This window comes from Muntiacus reevesi, chromosome 4, assembly GCF_963930625.1.
Source record: "Muntiacus reevesi chromosome 4, mMunRee1.1, whole genome shotgun sequence".
Lineage (NCBI taxonomy): Eukaryota > Metazoa > Chordata > Mammalia > Artiodactyla > Cervidae > Muntiacus > Muntiacus reevesi.
Genome location: NC_089252.1, coordinates 140,653,247 through 140,659,493, shown reverse-complemented (window position 1 = coordinate 140,659,493; position 6,247 = coordinate 140,653,247). Strand labels below are relative to the sequence as shown.

The 6,247-nt window shown below is 43.2% G+C and overlaps 1 protein-coding gene across 3 annotated transcripts in view; it reads left to right on the top strand.

The window, feature by feature from the left end:
- The first annotated feature begins 2,308 nt into the window (after positions 1-2,308).
- Positions 2,309-6,247, top strand: part of CEP83 (centrosomal protein 83) — a 138,483-nt gene continuing 134,544 nt past the window's right edge. For all 3 annotated transcript variants that reach the window (XR_010663047.1, XM_065934214.1, XM_065934215.1), the window contains exon 1: positions 2,309-2,761. The gene's annotated coding sequence lies outside the window, so the exon portion shown is untranslated. The remainder of the gene's footprint in view (positions 2,762-6,247) is intronic.

Below are 6,247 nucleotides of genomic sequence, written 5' to 3'. Positions count from 1 at the left end.
GATGCTGAAGCTGAAACTCCAATACTTTGGCCACCTCATGCGAAGTGTTGACTCATTGGAAAAGACCCTGATGCTGGGAGGGATTGGGGGCAGGAGGAGAAGGGGACGACAGAGGATGAGATGGCTGGATGGCATCACCGACTCGATGGACTTGTGTTTGAGTAAACTCCGGGAGTTTGTGATGGACAGGGAGGCCTGGCATGCTGCGATTCACGGGGTCTCAGAGAGTCAGATATGACTGAGCAACTGAACTGAATGATGCTAAACTGTACTTTAGGGGTAAAAAGAAACTTATGTACTATGGACAAATTTTCATATAAACAGAGATTTACATCATCATTTTTAGCAGCTCAGGGGTTTCTGTATGTAGGTATCATATATTTAACTAGTGTCCTAGTGATGGTACTTACACTGTTTCTAGAAGCATATATTGTAAAAAGGGAGTGAGGAACATCCTTGTAAATGTTTTATTTTCTTTAGTGTGTATGACTAGAAAATGAGATTGCTGGGGCAAAGGCTAATGCTTATGTTAAATTTTGATAAATATTGGTGTGCCAATTTCAATTTCACACCAATAATGCATGACAGTAATTGCATCCCCATTCCACTGTGTACACTGACAAAAAGGATGTTTGCAACTTGAACATCTTTTCATTTGTTAGTTAGATGTTTGTTTTTCTTGGTTTAAGAAAGTCCTGTTGATATCCTTTGCCAATTTTATTGTGTTGTTTTAAAATTGATATTCTATGAGCTTTTTATTAGGAATCTTTTTCCTTCTTTTTTCACATGATACACATTGATTTTCCACTGGTTATTATTTGTGTGTAGATTACAATCTTTATTTGGTTAATTTTTATCATTTTTTTCTTTTATGGTTTCTGGTTCTTGTTTCATACTTAGAAAAGGCCTTTCTCAACTCAGAATTATTTCAGTTTCCTTAATTTTCTTGTAGTATTTTTATGGTTTCATTCTTTACATTTAAATTCTTGATTCATCTGGTATTTAACAAATATAATAGTTGAATAGCCTGTCCCCAATATTTAGTCATTCCTCAGATAATCTTTTTCCCACTGACGAATGATTTGTAACATATAGTTTATTGATACCACTGAGACTTCTGCAGTCAGACTGACTGACTTCATCAGTCACCAGTAAAGGCTCTGGGTAATGTTGTAAAATCAAGATAATAATAATTGCATCTATCTTACAGAAAGTGAAATAAGATAATCTGAAAAGGGACTCCAGTAGTTGACATGTAATTGCTCAGAGGATGTGAACTACTATTATTGATATGTACACAGCAGTTCACTTATGGATTCTGTATTTTGTTCCCTGATAAATCTCCCACAACTGTGTGATCCATTAACATCTATTACCCGTCCCTCAGTCCCATCTAATGACTCCTCTTTCCTCATTTTCACAAAAAAGGTCCTAATCTCAGTTGCTTTTCTAATCATAATTAGAGCTCGAAAATGTTAACCTTGGGGAGGGGAGGGGAGTGGAGGGGATAAGCGGGGCTACACAGGGTCGTGACAGTTAAAACCCAAGCTCGGGGGAATCGGAGGGGGAAGGCTGGCAGCATTTCTCCTACTTCCTGTTCTGAAAGGCTGAAGTCCTACCTTATTTCAGCCCTTGGCCTATAACTGACATTCTCAAAACCTAGAATTTGTCTTCCAACTCTAGTTTACCACCTAGAGACAAACCGTTCACAATGGTACCCCAGTGGGCCCTGAACTTGAGGTGGTGACACGTTTAGAGGTCTGGAGCGGGCGGCGAGGGGGACTGGCGCCTGGGCCCGGGTTCTGACCTGGCCGTTTCCTCCGGGCAGGCTGCGCCGGCTCCCCACTCGTGGGCGGAGGCCCCACGGCCGACGTAAGGCAGCGACTTCGAGACTCTAAATCTGCACGGTCGGGCACGAAGGCAGGCGGCGGTGGCGCCAGGACCACCACCCGAGCCCTAAGACAGGAAAAAAGTGTGTGAAGAGCCTGGCCGAGCGCACAAGCGGGAAGCAGGAAGAAAGCGCCGGAGGAGCTGCGTGGGGAGGAGGCGAGGAAGCGCGGCTTCCCGCTCAACTGCGCGCTTCACTCTGGCTCCCTGAAGCAAGTGCCGGCCCCGGACTGTGCGTTCCTTTCGCCTCTGGGGGTCTTGGCGACTCTGAGGCCTCTCGGGGCGCCGCCCGGACCTGGCGTTCCCGCGGTTGTCGGCCTCAGCTCCCGCGTCAGGCAGCTCGTCTCCTCCCTCTAACGGCCTCCGGCCGCGGCCGGCGTCCGCGGCGAGGGTGACGTCGGCGTGGGGGCGGGACTTCCTGCTTCGCGCGCCCTTGGGTCTCGGTACCGAGTCCGCTCCGTGGGGTTTGAGGGGCGGCGGGCCCGGGGTGCCTTCCCGGCCGGACTTCGGCGCCGGCCCCTCACCCCTGAGAAGGCCGGTCCGCTGAGGAGGAGCGGGGCTTTTTTTTCCATCGCCGCCGCCACCCTCTGTGCCTTTGGAGCTCTCCCGGGATTCCCCACATTTCCCTAGGGTCGGGAGCCCGAGGGGCGCGCTCGGCTGACCGGCTCCTGCTCTTCAGCCTGTGCCACGAGCGGCAGCCGAGACCTCGTCAGACGTGACGGGCTGGGCCCGGCAACCCGCGTGCGCGACCGCCTCCCGTAGCCCCAAATGCCCGGGGGCGGGAAGAGAGCCGTGAGGGTGTCCGCCTGGCGAGTGCGGCCAGAACACCGGTCACTTTTCTGTGCGCACGTTGCAAGGACCGTGTGTGAGTCTGGTAGGTAACGCTGGTTGGAATACTCATGGCTTTTTTCTTCACAACTTGCCCTTGAGTTCTTTTGTTATTTTTCTCGTGGAGCAGTTGGAGAGGGTGTTCTGTAGCCGATTGACTGCACGTGAAACTCTTTATGGGGCTTTTTGATGTACTCCAGCGTGGTGCTTGTGTAGCCTGTTTAAAAACTGACTAAACGTGTGATACATTTAGTTTCGCTTGCGAAAAAAAATTACGCTGCCGTTTTCGTTGACCCTGAAGACAATTCTAACAGTGATGTTGGCTGTAATTACAGAGATAACGTTAGAATATCTGAGTGCATGCTGGGCTTTAATGGACATTTTGATATGCCCTTAATATCCAAATTTTGACCAAAATAAACGGGCACTTGGCTTTTAAAATGCCCCTTCTAAGTATTTTAAAAGCCTTTGGTCACAAAAAGTTGTAATGATGAAACTGCCTCAGTAAAATCTTGACAATGTCTAGGATAACCAGAAACTTGTTCATAGTTTCTCACATATAGTATATAGTTCGTACTGTGTTCGGACTATGAGCATAAATTACTTGAGTAGGTTGTTAAAACTGAGTAGGTTGTTAAAGCATTGCTTCTGTTACCAAGCAACATCTCTTGTAAACAAGTCTAATACTCAACTAGAATATAATTAAATGTATGTATCCTACAAATATCTGGATTCAGAATTTTCTAAATTCAGGGGTTCAGTCTGTAGGTGATTGCAGTTCATACTTACCTTTTGTATTGAGCTGCGATTTCAAACTCATTTTATTTAGAATTATTAGATTGCTTTAAATTTCAGAGTTGTGTAGAACTCTTCAGAGAGTTAAAAATGAATTTGAGTTACACCCTTTGGTTTTTTGGGACATAGTAAGTCAGATGTTCCCCTTTGAGTATTTTCTAACCAGGTGAAGTGTGGTTATATTTAGAAATTTTATCAAGTAGTAGAGTAATACCAATTTAGGGTAACAGCATTGGGAGATTGAAAAACTAACTGCCCACAGGTGGTTTTTAAACCTTAGTTTAGCCAATAATCTCATTCTTCTCCACTCATTGAACCCTTAATGATATAATTTGTTTGGCAAGTAAGGTGTACCTGGGAGATACTGTGGATTTGGTTCCAGACCACTGCAGTAAAGCAAGTCACATAAATTTTTTGTTTTTATTTTTCAGTGCATATTAAAGTTGTGTTTACACCATACAGTAGTGTATTAAGGGTGCAGTGTGCATTATTTCTAAAAATATACATATCTTAATTTAAAAAATGCTTAATTGCCAAAAAGTGTTGACCATTGTCTGACAGTGCAGAGTTGCCACAAGCCTATAATATGTAAAAAAAAAAATTGCACTATTTGTGAAGTGCAATACCATGAAGTGCAATAAAATGAATTATGCTGGTAGGTAGTTTTTAGACCACTTTTGGGGTGACACTGAATGCAGTAACCCATCAAGTATGGAAGAAAGGTGAGAACATCTGAGACACTGTGAAAGTGAATGACTTCTTTGAAGTCGGACTATTAGTGATGGGAATTGGAATTTAAGGTTTTGTTATTTACATCATGCCCTGACTATTTAAAAAATCTATAGACTTTGTTTTAGTCCTTTCTCTTTTTCCTTTCCTGTATACTGATGTTGAAGTAGCGAAATTGTCAAGAATTGGGCAAGACAAGCAAAGGAGAAAAATCCAGAATGACTCATACATGTTGTGTGATAAAATCCTTAGTAATCAAAAGTCAGCATTTTGTCATGGGAAGTTATAATTTAAGAAGCCTAGAAGAATGAAATCTTAACAGATTAGTGAATGGCCAGACTTCTTTGTATGTGTGGTGTTTTCTAGGTGCTGTCTGCCTAAAGTAAATGAGTTTTATTTTAACTTTGTCATACATAATATATTAGGCTCAGCAAGTAATTTTCTTAAGTTGTCTAATCTGTGTAAAAATTTTCAGAAGTACTCTTTCCTATTGACTGAAGTTCACGTTCCTTATCTGAACTCTTCAGAATTTCATCACACTCTGCCTTTTCAAGCTCGTGTTCTTTATAGAAAAGCTATCCTCTGACCAGACCATCCTCTAAACCTACTATGTGCTTTCTCCTTTCCTTACCAGTCTTCATGTCTTTCTCCCTACCTGACCTGATTTCTTTCCTTTCCTAAAATCTAAATAGTACGCTCTCTATAAAATTCAACTCTGTAGGGAGGAAAAATTCTCTACCCTGTTAGGGTCTCTGGCCGGGCCTAGTAATTAAATTGATATAGATTAACAGTAGAACAGCATACAAGTTAAACAAAAAATTTTTTTCATGTACACGGAGAATGAAGACTGGAAAAAGTGACCAGAGCAGGAAGCTTTTACTAATCTTCCTTTTCTGGGCGCCTGATGTCCTCTGCTAGCGATCAGAAGTTGTTCTGTGCAGTTTGCTCAGCGTTCAAATATTCTTTTGATGAATTTGTAGGGGAGAAAGTGGTCTCCCCGTCCTATTCCTCTGCCATGTTAGCTCCTCCTCCTATAAATCTTCCTTGACTTACAGTGGTGTTACCTCCCCTATCATAAGCTGATGGGTTTGATATACCTAACCTACCCAATTACATCATACCTTATTCTACCCTACCTTAAACATGCTCAGAGCACTTATATCAGCCCACAAGGTTGGGCAAAATCATCTAACATGCAGCCTGTTTTATAATAAAGTGTTGATTATGTCATGTAACTTATTGAATACTGTACTGAAAGTTAAAGATAGAATGGTTGTATGGGTCCAGAATGGTTGGAAGTGTATCACTTGTTTACCTTCTTGATTGCTGAGAGCTACAGCTGCCCAGAATCATGAGAGAGAGGGCTGTACTGCATGTCACAGTCTGGCAAAAGATCAAAGTTAAAAATTCGAAGTGCGGTTTCTACTGAATGTGATTTGTGTGTGAAAGTGAAAGGTGAAAGTGTTAGTGGCTCAGTTGTGTCCAACTGTGACCCCATGGACTGTAACCCTCCAGGCTCCTCTGTCCATGGAATTCTCCAGGCAACAGTACTGGAGTGGGTGGCCATTTATTTCTCCAGGGGATCTTCCCAACCCAGGGGTTGAACTCAGGTCTGCATTACAGTTGGGCTCGATACCGCCTGAACCAGTGAATTGCTTTTGCACTATTGTAAAGTCAAAAAGGTCTGTATCTTTTAGACAAACTAATTTGTGAAAAATTAACAAAACAAAGAGTTTTGGGCTAAGAGGAGCAAATTGGAGAAATGACCAGGAAGATAACGGTTAGTTTAACAAGTTGGTACAAATTTCTTGGCTTTGATTCATTCACTGTCTCTGGTGATAAGAATGTCTTCCTTCCTCCTGGTACAGGGAGGGCACCTTTCACATGGGAGTTTTATTTCCTGCCTTCTGGAAGAAAAAGGACGGTCTGAGTGCTCCTCTTGCATCTGCTGTTTCTCAGGTGCCTTTAACTCCATCCGTGTACCAAAGGGGCAGATTTTGTGGTAACA